This window comes from Caloenas nicobarica, chromosome 2 (assembly GCF_036013445.1).
Source record: "Caloenas nicobarica isolate bCalNic1 chromosome 2, bCalNic1.hap1, whole genome shotgun sequence".
Taxonomy (NCBI): Eukaryota; Metazoa; Chordata; class Aves; order Columbiformes; family Columbidae; genus Caloenas; species Caloenas nicobarica.
Window position 1 is genome coordinate 10,279,341 of NC_088246.1, and position 14,052 is coordinate 10,293,392.

A 14,052-nucleotide genomic window follows, 5' to 3' on the forward strand; every position below is an offset into this window, starting at 1 on the left:
CCTTTACAGAGACTTGCTTTTTTTCCCAAAATTCAGAACCATCTCATGATACTTTGTATGTATTTGTTGAAATAACACACTGAAAAGATGCTTCTTTTGAAAAGAAGAGAGTCAGATACCTGGAAAATGTATAATGATCATTATAGGGAAACACCAAACTGCCTGTTTTCCCAACCACGTCTGCAATGTGTGAATTGTGCCTCCTTGTTCTTCGGGAATGTTCGAAGACGTGCCACCAAACTGGTGCCTGTCAAGTGGTGGGATTAGTTTGTTACTATGTTGAATGTCAGTGTATTATTCTGCCTATACAGAAATGTATTAACTCCATTTTTTTTTCCTTCGTTTTGTGTGCCAGTTGCACCAGACTGTTTATGCCGGGGATGCTCAGGTTAGTCCTTCCTGCGTTTCAGATCTCAGTTCTCTTCCTTTGTGTGCAGTTCTGCTCCTTTATGTCCAAACTTAACTCAAATTTTAGTGCTCTCTCATGTTACCTTGCCTGGGGAGCACCTTACTCCTCGATAAGTCTGGGGGGTGGAACAATTGCCCATGATTAGGTATATTCTCCTCTTCCCAATGACCAGGCCAGAATCTGGTCTTTTTATCACTATTTGCAAAACTTTGCTCATCGCTACCTGTAGCACTGAAAACTAGGCAAGGCAAGACAATTTTCCTCTCCACTGATAAGAATTAAAACAGGGCACTTAAAGCCGTAGACAGACGCTCAATTTTAATAAATGTTCATATTTGAAACTGTGATCAATTCAGCTGCCCTGTGTCAGCACACTTGGACTTCTCATGAGTTTTTTCTAGCCCAAAAGGATTAGGTGTGGTGCTGGGAAGTGTCAGGTTCATTAAGTACCTTGTTGGTGCCCTCTTGGCCACCAGCTGTTAACTGCTGATGGCCGGAGCTGCACTTCCAGAGTGGCTGAGCTGACATGAGATGACATTTCCAAGACGGCAGGTTACCTCGCTGCTGTCATCGCAACCAGCAGACACCGCTCATGTCATTTGTCTCATCTTGAACTACAGCATCAAGTATCCCAAACTTCCCTTCTGACTCTCCCAGGAGGCCTCATGTTGTCTCCGCAAAGCCAGCCCAAAAAGCAAGAGGTGAGTGTGAGAGGAAGGTCAAAACGCATGCTCTCATAACGAGTCCGGATGCTTTGATTTCAGGGAAAAGTCTCTGTATCTGCCTGGAAGTGATCACAGATTTTCTAGGATGTCTCCAAGGAGGGAACAAGACCTCACTGCGCTGGCTGGATGTTTAATTGCATCTCTTCAATGCCTGTTTCCATTGGCATGCACATACACCTTTCTACTTAAACAGCATACATAATTTTTTCCATCCCTTGTTTGGGAAGTACTCATCCTTCAGTCAATGCAGAGTGTGTTGCTTGTTCTTTAGGCTGCTGGTGGTTACAAGTTAATGAAGTCTTATGATATGGGAAGTGTTATTTTTACATTATCTCAGTATTAGAGAGTTACAGTTGGGAAAATTTCTTTAACTTAAAAAACAAAAGTTGCTTCCAAGTTTTTAAGGTGAAAGGTAACAGGGCAAAACGGTAGATCACTCCAAAGCCAGTAGGAAAATATGCCTCTTAAATGTATTAGGTTAAAACTTATGAAATAAATGTTTCTGCCTGATTTTTGGAGTCTCAATGTGTGACGTCTTTGGAGGCTGTAATATGTTAAGCTGAGCAGCGCTGATTACATATTGCTATGTGAAACCAAGAGACAGGTTGGAGCTCCTTCAACAGACTGCACGCTCAGAGCTGGGGAAGGGAAGGAGCTCAAGGAGCCATTGAGGAGCACTGAGCTGCCGCTTCCCACGGCACCAGGAAGGGACAATCGCCAAAGGCACACGATGTGATCTTGGCAGCAGATGCAAGCCACAACCTGCCACACTGGTGGTGTTGTGACAACGTGAGTTTTACTGCTTCAGGATTCCAGGCAAGGAGGTAACCGGCGCTAGAGCCTTCCCTGTGCTGTGAGTCACGCTTTATACCCATCGAAATGATTTGTCAGCTACCTGGCCCGCTGTCCCGTCTTTGATGGTGACTAACGATGGATGCCGAGGGGAGAGCACAGGAACAGGCTCAGCATGTAATTATACCTCACCAGAATGTTTTCCCAACCATGGCACTTTGTGGGTCAGAGGCTCCTGGATCCAGAAATGGTCTTTGTATTGCCCAGTATTTTTTAACGCTGACTTTTTTGATTGCCTGTTAACCTTGAAAATTGCTCAATACCCAATGTCCTATGGCAAGGGATTCCTCACCTGACTGTCGGGTAAAGAGTTATCCCCTGTGTTTTAAACTCCTCTCTTGCGAGCTTCTTTTAGTTTCCTTCCCTCCTCCCTCCTGACATTGGACCAGACAGTGAACAGCGCATCCTCATTCACCTTTTCTGTGCCACTCATGATTTTACACATTTTGTTCGTGTCAGTGTTCGGTTAACTCTTTTATAGCTCAAGAGGTCCAGCATATTGAACCATTCCTCACAGAAAAGCCGTTTCCTACCCTTGATCACCCTCTCAGTTAGGTTAGGAAAGTGCATTGTCACTCACAGCACCTGTCACTCAGCTCCTTAAATTGTGATGACCACCCACACGAGCATGATGAGCATGTGAGCAACTTGCTAATACCCCGTTATCAGTCTGACAGAAAGAGAAAAAGGTCACACAGAGCCCAGGACACAGAAAGAGCAGACCCACATTTGAGACCCAGCTCCGATGCCCTCGGTCCCACCAGGCTCTCACGGGCTCTGGAATGAGAACGCATGAGCTCACGGCAGTGATGGTATCTCCAGAGAGTGGCCTCACACACCTTCACCCTCCTTCCCACCCCCTCAGACGAAATCGCGTCATGGGACATTCCTTGGCGGCTGATGGGACGTGCACCTCCTGACTCAGGCACAGCTCCTGCCGCCGCTTGTTGTTCCTTGGGCTGTCTCTAACTCTGCTTGGCTGGCAGGACACGGACTGTGGAGTAAGCGCTTTATTTTAGGAAGCACCTGGTGTTACCACTGTCAGTTTTCCTGTTCCCACGGAGAACCACTGTTGGCTGTACGATCCCTGCCAACCCGAGAGACAGGTCCGGTGACCTTAGGAAGAGACTTTGCTCCTGGTGTGACACATCCCTGCAGGCAGTGCTTGGAGACGTGGGCAGTGCGACTCCACACATCCCGCATTTCTGCAGCGCTGCCCAGAGCAGCACGATAACTTTTGCATTTCCAACCCCTTTTCTTCCAACGTGCGGCTGGTATTTCCGATCTGTAGCAATCTGTGATTTCCCTATTCCCCGCAGCATCTTTTGTGCAGGGACAGCTGTGTGCAAGTGTTCACTTACTGGGTTTTAGGGTCACTGACGTCATTTGGGAAATCTTAAATGACTGGGTCATTCGTTATGAGGAAACACCAGTGATGGTAGGGAGGATCCAGAGAAATGGGAGGGTGCATCACATCAGACACTGATTCTTAAAGTGCAAAGTCAAAACTGGCCCATTGATCCAACCCCCCAAAAGGCTGTGTCAGGATTTGCCAAAGCTCAGTGTGTCTGGCTCTGCAGTTCTGGTTCAGATCCAGCTCCACTTTAAATATGATTCTGTCTAATGGGTTTTTGATCTGAGTACCAACACAGGCTCGAGTGACAGGTAAACTCTGCTCGCTGTATCTCTCCTCCAGCAGATAGCCCTGCTGCGGTTTGCAGGAAGGTTTTTTTGGGTGCACCTGAGCCCATGGCCTCTTCTTTCTCAGCAGGATTCAGGTTTGGTGGTGGTGGTTTTTTAATCAACAAAATGACGTCCCTTGGAACCACAGATTTTTTCTATCATGAATACTTAGGAAAATATTGTTCAGCTCATGTGTAATGCAAGTCTCAGGTTGCATTAGGAAATGGGATGTGATAGAACTTGATGGTAATGACTCACCTCACATCATGTTTTATTGTGATGTGTCAGCTGAGAAAGCTAGAGAGCTCTAGGTGTTTTTACCAGCCCAATTATGAAACAATTGCTGGTTCATGCAGAGATTACAAAGTTTTTCCTGGGATAGTTAGCAGATAGGTTTAGGTCTGTGGTTTAGCAATGTTTTGTTTGAGTTGCTAACAATGAGCTGCCTCAGAATCTATTTTCCATCCAGAAAAGTCGTCAGTTTCTTGTTAGCAAGGGTTGACCTTGCTCAAAAACTCGAGTCATTAGGACGAGACTGTCTCTCTTGGCAGAGGGGAAGTTTGTGAGCTTGTCTTTATTTTGGGGCGACTTTCTGCTGGTATTGAGTAGAAGAGGGTGATGATGGCATTGCTGGTCACTGCTGTAGAACTGAGAATATGAGGGCATGATTTAGAAAGTCAAGAGATTAAAGACTGTCCCTGTACTTCTGAATTTGATCCAGAGAGTGACAGATGCCCAGACACAGGCAGAAAAACTCAAAGGGTTTACAAGGTAGAATTTTCATTTCCATTACTGATGGCTGTGTTGCTGATGGTCATTAAGAAGAAGCACACGGGACCCTTCAGGACATCATGCCAGCCCTGGGTATGAAATTGTGTTTATGGGATGCAGGTGATGGAGTTGGAGGAGGTCAACGGGTCTCAGTCCCTCTCCACCACTGCTCTGGTGAGACCTTCAGCCAACTGCTTTGTCTCCTGCTGAAATGCCCATGGGTTTGCCAAGGCTGCACAAGCAAACGGCCGCTCAGCGGGGCAGTCTGGAAGGGTACGGTGTACACAATCTGCTTATGGTGATGGCGGATGAGGTTTTTTTAATGTAAAAGTTTAGGTAAACTTTGAGAATAAGGATTTATATGTTCAGCTTTTCTTCTTGTGCATAGTCAAAATAGACTATGAGTGGACTCAGCAGGAGGGCTGTGGTTTCCAGCCCCTCACACAGGTGACAGATTTGGGCAGGTACATGTGTCTCCTTTTCCATGGCTCTGTGGCTCCTCCTGACTGCGACTCCCGGGCAGTCCCTGTAGCCCTGTCCCTCTGCAGCGGAAAAAAAATCAATTCAGTGAAATGCTCTGGGGCTGTTGCTGTGTCAATAAACAGAGGCCAGGGTAGGACCTTTCTCATAATTTTTATACTATGGTTTGAACTCCCCTTCTCTAAAGTGTCAGTCTCACACCATTAACCCCTTGCAGCCCTGGTTTGAGGAGAGGGTTTCCTAGGGGCGCTGTAAATGCCTCAGAGGAGGCATCTGGGGAGGGAAGCTGAATAATGGAAATGTTAACAGGCCTTTCATTACACACACAATACATCATTACTTAATTTCTTTGCTTTTGTCTCTTGTTTTTATAGTTTATTGTTTGTTTTGGTTTTTCTTCCCCCCCCCGATCAATAACATTCATCCTACTCAGTGAACAGGCTTGATACTGTTTTTATGGTGTGAAAATTACTGTTGCTTTGACTGGCTGCTATTACCAGGTGACAGTGCTTGGCAGAAAACAATGAATCTTCCTATTATTTGGAAAATAAATGTGATTTATGGGACCAGCAATCGATAACGGTCTGTGTCTTGCCATCGGAGTGCTTGCTTTCTTGAAATAAGGCTTTTACCTTTGGAGTGTGAAGGCTGTTTGTCTAGTGCTGCAGAGCAGTTTATAACATAATTTTTTAAATCTCAGCCTCTATTAAGGATTTTTTTAAAGGCGACGATGAAGAAAACATCTGTTGTCTTTGTAAGGATTTGGTGCCTATGTGGAAAGCTGTCGAGTAGGTGTGAAGTTACACACGCTGGCAGGGAAGGACATGTTGTGGACAACAGAGATGCTGGAGGGAGGAGGAAGAAGGGAAAAGCTGACCATCAAGCACCTGCTATCACTTCACTCACTGGGGAGATGATGGTCAGCACTGAGGGTTTACTATTAAAATCTCACAATACTGATAGCAAAAAGTGGACCAATTTGACTGCAGGGAAGCAGAACCGCTTCACCTGATAGCTGTGCAAGATATTGCTAGAGATGTCTGGGGAGGCCTGTGAGGTGGTTTCAGGTTTTTTTCCTGTTCATTCTTGCTTTTTTTTGTAGCAATCTCTCTGCTGCATACCAGTTGGCTTTATCTACTGTGGGCAAATCTGCTCCCAGACAGAGCAGGTGTAGGTCTTCTTCCTCCAATGCACATGCTGAGAATGTCTTGTGCTTTGTGAAGAACTAGTAAATAAAGAGCTTACCTATTTGGGGACACTTTTTGCGCCTCTCTTAAGGCAGAGGAACTAAGGGAGCTCCTTATTACCTTTTTTTTTATATATATTTAAAATAGACATGGTCTCCAAGTCTCCTCAACTCTGTTTTATTTCAGGCTTAACAGTGTTTTAAGCTACAGTTCTAGTGTATTTACATGGAGAGAGGAGGTTGTCTGTCTGACTGCATATATCAGCACCTCTGCAAGCAATTACAGCTGAAACCAGACCCTGAGCTCTCCCCCATAATTGCATCTCCCACGCCAAGGAAGAGCAGACACAGCCCCCAGGGCAGCAGAGCTGAGGGTCACCTCAGCTGGCACAGGGACCCCACACCTCCAAGGAAGGGTGCTCTGGGAGACCTGAGATGCCCCAAACCCCCAGATATTGGAAAGCCACCCAAGTGATTCCAGACCAGGGTGGAAATTTTCACCTCCTTGGAATCAAATTTAATCTGAGCAAACGACTCTGTCCAACAATGTGCAGCTTAAGGGGCCACCCTTTTTGCAAAATTACTGCTGAAAGAAGTCCGGTGTCCAAAAAGGCACATCCTGCAGGTTTGCACAGGAAAGGATGGACATTGAATATACACCTATTACTGTTGGACAAAGGGCCAAAGATGTGGGGACCAAATTGTTTCTCTATGTATTAATACAACTGAGCTTCTTAGAAGAAGAGTTAACTGAGAGATTTTTGTTAAGGTATTCCGACAGATGAACATTCCATTAGGAAGCAAGTACATCAAACAGGAAGAGGTTGATCATTAATTTTAAAAAGTCAGTCTTCTATCAAGTAAAGTTTTCTTTTGGAAATGTTTTACTACCCCTTCCTGCTACCCTTCTTGCTCTGCTTTGGGGCTGATTTCTGGTCAAGCTGAACACCTGAAAGTTGTTTTTTTCTCTTAGAAATAAATATGCACACAAGCATATACACATTTATATGTATCTGAAGTACTCTTCTGGATATTTTAAACTACTTTTCTTAGGCCAAGAGGATGGATACTGTACTAGCAGCTAGGAAGCTGAAGCAAACAGGAATTGCCTTTATCAGTCTTAAAACAGTGGAATCAGCAGTTTTCTGCGTATCTTTGTGCAGAGCCTTTATTTTTCAGGCCTCTGAGTTTGTGTTCAGGTAGTGCCAAACACTGGGGTGATCTAAGTCTGCTTTGGGTCTCCTCAGTGGAACTTCTTTGTTTTATGGTCAAGAGGAGAATATGTAAATCTGATCTGCTACACTACATGGGCCCATATAATTTCCCTTAATAATGCTCGCATTGAAATTATGATGTCACAGCAAACCCAGAGTGTATCTCACAGGGAAACACTCAGCCACAACTAGAATAATTATCTCTTTTAGGCATCATCTCTTAACTTCAATTTCACCAGTTCTTCAAACAGCGGCTTCTTCCAAGCAACTGCCTGGCTGGCTGCAATGTCTTTGCACAGGTAGGACTGTCTCTGGTCGGACTAAACACAGAGTTTGTGCCAAGTTGGCTACAAGGAATGGGTTTCAGTAGGTAAAATAGCATAAATACAGCTGCCAGAGTAGCTATAATTATACAGACTTTGATAAATGTAATTACACTGTTGTTAAAGGGACTTTGGTGCAGTTTATTTCTTGGACTTGCAAAAGCTGGATAGAGATAGAGAGCTGTCAAAGGGAGTCCACAGTTTTGTTTCCTTATCTGAAATGAGAGCCCCAGGACACAGCTGTATTCTTGTACTTTGAAGATTAATTTAAAATAAATACCATACTTTTTATATCAGGCTCTTTCCTTCCGTCTGGGATTTCTGTCACGTGGATGCACTTATTGCAGGTGCAGCTTGTCCCGACGTCCCACTTTGGAGAGGATGTTTTTGTGTGTGTTTGCCCAGCTATTGGGGCAAGATTCAGCACTGTGTGTTTTAGCACTGTATTTCTAGTGACAAATACCTTTACTGGGATAATGACCCTTGAACTTGAAAAGGTGTTAAACATTAATTATACCAACACAGATATACTGAGGTAAAATTCTGGACTTATTTAAGGCTTCACATACGTAACATAAATAAGCTATTGCTATGTGCATTATTACACTGAATCTCATTCTTAAAGGGTATTTTATTTTGGTCAGGACACAGACACCATGTAACAGACATACCATGTTGCTACCTCAGAATCTGCTCATAATTTGATGACATTATCAGGTTGTGTCCTCTAGAAAAGACCCTGAAAATGTCTTCCTGTATAAATTAAAGCTTTTCGAGTGCAAAATGCTTTTTCAGAATGGAACTAACCATTCCTTAATTTAGCCCTGGCAGTTGCTGTGCTATTTGCACTAATATATACTGATATTCTGTGAATTAAATCATGATGCATCCTTCCAAGTGCAGTGATGAAGAAATCCCATCAACTCACATTAACTTATAGCAGCCTTGGCCACATAATTTGTGTTGCTCCAAATGTGGAGCACTTTATTGTGATGAGTTAACTCCAATACTACATAGTAAACCCCTAAATCCTGCTATCGTTTATGAGCCTACAAGGAGCTTTGCTCCACAAAGCTTAATGTACTCCCGTCGGGTTTCAAGTTCATAAATAAAGCAGTGCTCTGCTTTCCCCCTAGGAAGCGGTTGTTGTGCTCCTGACTCTCCCGTCAAATTGAAACCGTTACTAAACCAGCTTTTTGGCATTAGCCAAGAGCATTCTACTTGGACAGCTACCTCATCCTAATTTTTGATACAGCTGGACTTCCTAGCACATTAGCTTCATACATCACCTTTGTAAAAAAAAATCTGTTTAGAGTCCTTCTGGTCTTCTGCGTTTCCTGAACATTTGGGGCTGCAAAGCATATTAATCTGGAAGCATATTTTTTGCTGGAGGAATCATCCCTTACAGATATGAAGTTCAAAGTTGGAAATTTGCTGGAGTGAGAGTGGACTGGAGACAGAAAGTGGTTTGATGTATGATGCATGGCCACATTACAAACAAACTTGGTACTTGCGAAGGTGGTTTTCATGGTTAAGAGAGCAGCTGGGGACTTAGAGGATCTGCATGCACTTCTTGACTCTGGTCCTGCCTTCTTGAGTCAATTTAAAAATGGCTACCAGTCAGCCTATCTCTCTGTTCCCCGTGTATAAAATGAGGTAATTTGATCCTTTTCTCTTGCACTTCATTCAATCCATTTAGCTCATTAATTTTCCAGACCAGGAGCTCAATCATGCTGTTTCACAAAGCGAGCACACAGAGAAATAATGTGAAGCAGTACAGATTAAACAGTCTTGTAGCTTATAAAAATGAAATTCAACCCTGCAGAGTACTCACCCTTATTACCGAGACCAAGACAACACATTTCTCCCTCTCCCTGAAATCTAAACACACCAGAGATGGGTGAGGTCTAAGTGCCCCGCTCCACCCTTTTGCTGGTGCCTCTCATTGCATTTGCTCTCATTCTGCCTAATTGTATTTGCAGGGCAAGTATTTGTACAACCGCAGCCATATCCAAGGGCTTTCCCAGAGATAAGGGGTTTTATTTCATTTCCATCCACAGCGATCTGCAAAATAATGTAATTACTTTGTCCCATGTTTGTCAAGAGAAAACAAAACTGAACAGCTTAAATGGTATTTGGAGGAACACCACATTCCTGCCCTCTGGCGTAGTTCAGCCTATAACTCTTTATCCAGCTGTTCCTGCGCTCTGATGTCCACCACTCTGGGATGTGACACAGAGTAGGGCTATAGGAGGACACCTTCTTGATTTAGAAGACAATTTCAGCATATCCATCACAGGAAAAGTTATTTAACTCCTTCCATTATTTAGCTTCTGCATTTGTAACCTGCGCTTTTGTAGTTACTCACATTTTCAGGGTGTGAGTTATTGCGGGAACAACATAACTGGTTCTGTTCTGGCTTTCCTGCAGCTCTGCCCTCAGCGTGCTGGACGTGAGTCTCACTGGAGTGGAACAGACCCTGTAACTGTCCTCTGTGAGAGGTTTAAATGTATTTTCCCACTTGTTAGACAAACCTAATATATCCCTAAATATCCAAGCCAACTAGTGCGGTAAAAAGATGCCATAAGATCTCAAGAATCCGGAACAAAAGGAGGAACATTTAAAAAGGCCCCCAAAACAGCTACTTTTAATGGAATTAGATAGCTTAGCTAAATAAATAAGAAGCTATTGCTTATGGAAAAAAAAAATCAGTGATTTCCCCTGAGGTAAAATCTGTAGAGCAAAAGAAAAAAAAGGCTAAAAAAAAAAAAATCCTTCACCATAAACCCAAACGGACTTGTCAGCGCTACGGCAGAAATTGGAGAGACCACTCAAGCAAGAAGAGGATTACGCTATCTCCTATCAAAGCACGCATGGACTGGCAACTTAAACACAAAGTGGTAGTTGGTGGTTTTTTTTCCTTTTCCATTTGCAGCTGTGGCAAAGATTGGGAAAAAAAAAGTATACACAATACAGTCCCTAAGGTAATGTCTTTTCAGTGGGACCCAGTGCCTACGTACTCCTTCTACGTCTACCAGCTTTAACAATTATAAACTGCTCCACTTTGCTTTTGCCTTTGACCTGCCTTTGGTTACATCTGTGAAGACCCATGTCCCACGGTGGTGAACATGAGAGCGAGCTGGCCTGGCTGTGACCAGGAAAGGACAAAGCTGGTGACAAAGGGTCCTGGCTGCTGCCTGATGCAGGAGAGCTGGAAGCAGCTACGCTACCACGAATCCTGCCTCCTAATCCCCTCTGACCAGGGCTCCTGATCCCAGACACATCAGCACTCAGCTATTTTGAATCTGCTTAGGCTTCCAAAAATACCAGGCATGCCCCGAGCATATTCACATTAGCACAGACTCCACCGTGAGAACGTGGTACAAGCTTGTTTGCTCCATGCGAGGAGCTCACCCGCCACGCCACTTCCCTGCCGCCTCATGACAATGTGACTGTATTTACATGTAGCAGAAATTGGGAAAATTATTACTAGAGTGTGAAAAAATGTTTCCTCATTAAAGGTCTTTTTTTTTTTTTTTTTTTTCCGCTGAGCCTTCAGCTTTTCAGCCTGTGCCTTTGCTTGAGTGTGTAGTTGGCTCCAAGCGTTGAGCAGAGGGGACGGGTTACATTCCTGCTGTACAGTCCTCAGCTCTGGCACGAGTCACCTCGTTGCTCTTGTCCTCTTCTTCTTTATGACATCTTTCCAGGTACCATCTCCTCTAGGCTCAGTCCAGCTCCAGCCCTCTCCATTCCTGCAGTTTCTCATGTTGGGCTGGTGTCGCGGTTGAGACGGACAAATGGCATAGACCAAGTTCTTCCAGGATGAAAGTAGTAGATGCCATTTATTGCCACAAGTGCATTTTTATACAGTTTTACCAATTCATGTGTCTCTTCACTATTGGTTACAAGTTACAGCAGTAACATCTCATTGGCTAATTTTGCTATCATCAATGTTACTCTTCTACTCCCTTCTCTCTCACACGTACATCCCTCCTCTCTCACGGGTACACCTTAATATCTCCGGATACTCCTTTACTCCCATCTTTCTCACGGGTAGGCCTTAATATCTTCAAGGCTGATCTCTGTTCCCATGCTCTCCATCAGGGAATCCACGGACCCACCATAGTCCTCCACAGGCTGGTGGTGGCTTTTAGGGGGCACAAGCAAGCCCACCTCCATTTGATGCATCCCTCACCTTTCTTATACGGCTCCTGCCGTCATTTTATGGTAAATTATTCCAGGGCAGCATAACTGAACATCTTCACTTGCCCATCTTCAGACCTGCTGGTGCACTGTGTGTTTGGTGACTGGTCCTTCACTGTCACACTATGATTCAGCCCTGCTCCCACCATCTGCTGTGTGTCTTTAACCAGTTTTTCCCTAAAGAGAGAACAGATATGGTTTTAATTTGGAATCTACTTCTGGTTTTCAAGTCTTCTAAAAGTTATTAATTCCACACAATTTTCTCTTTTTTTCAGCCTCAGATTTTGGTGCTGTTGAAGTAATGTGCCTCTGACTGTCTAGCTTTTAGTTATAACAGTATAACTGTCTCCCTTTTTCTATTCTTTTTCCTTGTCCCTTTACAACCAGTTGGAGAAAAACTGTTATCTCCTTCCTACAGGCAGGGCACGAAGAGATAAAAAAGCAATTCCAGTGCCAAAGCTCAAAGTCTACCTGCCCAGCCTTCAGCCACCACCCTTCCTTAGCAAAACCTGACAGTGTCCTGAGCCTGGAACCTCCTCATGTTCTCCTTGAAGATTTCCCTAAACATCCTTACATGTTCTGTAGTCAGAGACACACAACCACCAACTCGTGTTCCTGCTGATAGTCACCAATGTGGTGCTCGGTGCCCCATTTTCACCTTCAGAGCCCGCCCTGAAAAGGGCCATGTGCCTAAAGATGGTCTCAGCTCCTGCTGGAATGGAGCAGTTGCAGGTTCACATGCTCCAGTGCCTGAAGTCTTCACAGCAGCAGCAGTGCTTTTTTGAGGCAATCTAGTGCCCAAGTTCTGCTTCTAAATCGAATTGTAAGTAACTCACCCACGTTAAAGTGGAGAATTTATTCTGCACCTATCAATCCAGTTTGAATTTACATCACTCCTTTTTAACCCCAAGACTTCTAAATACAATTGCCTCAGTATAGGAATATTATCAAATAGTATTCAAGGGTGCTGTCAATATGGCTGTATCAAGGCCAGCTGTAGTACAGAAATCATTGTTCAATATGTGGTTAAAATGGATTCCATATCTTTGCCAGTTATGTTTAGCTCCAGGCATTTTCTTATGACTGGTGCTAACGATAAGCTTTTAAAATAAACATACATATATTGTTCTGTATTGTGAGTAAAGTGACCATAATCCCAACTCTGCCTAGTTTTCCTGTTTTAAAAATTCTTCTAACTGGGATTTTGCAGACCAGTACTGCCTTCCTTGAATTATTTCAGATGAATAATTCTGATGCCGAGGAAATATTTTATTGGCACCTCTCTCACCTCCCTGTAAAATCCATTCATATTTTAAAAACAGAAGAAAACCAGAAATTTGCCAGTTTCCAACTGTCACTTTCTGCTTATAGCCTACTTCTGGAGCATTGCCAGAAGCTGTCATCAGTCTGCTCGTGATGTATATATAGCTCTTTCAGTATAATGTATGGCTGTGGACAAGACACAGGCACATGAAAATAACGGCTGCTGATTTCGCTATCAATATGCTCTTTGACCTTGACCCCTGGCTGGGAACCACTATATTATTAATTCAAATCTCATGTTGTCTCTTTTCTTTACTTGTAATATGTATTTGTGCAGGCTTTATTACTAAGCGCGGGTTCCAGCTTTCACAGATTGGGAGTAAAATCCCACTGCTAGCATGACAACCCCAAATACCAATCTGTCTGCCAGGTTTCTCATGGGAGCTACTTACTCTTTGCATGATCTCAACACCTTCCTCCTGACCCAGCACAGGAGCAGAACTAATACTAGAAAGCATTAAACTTACCTTTAGTATAGTATAATTTTATTTAAAACCACTAGCCTAAATCCCAATTTAATTTAATTGCCAAAACACGAGGCCTTGCTATAGCACAGACACATTTTTTTTTGGTGTGAAAGCACAGATTCTTGCTTAGAAAGATTTATCTGATATTAATGACAGAGCTGCATTTAGATTGCATGAATCAGTACGTGCCATAAACTGCTTGAAGACTCGTTAAACCTGATGAATTAAATAACCCTCCTGGGCTGGAGAGAGATGTTGCTATTATAGTTTATGAGATGTCATATATCACATCTGTTTGTTATTGTTCTACCCTTGTTATTTTATGTGTAAAAGGGGTAATGCCAGCAGGAATAAGTCCTGCTTATTTTGGAAGAAACAGATGCTCCGCAGACAGGAGACGGTGCAAAAAGCCTGGA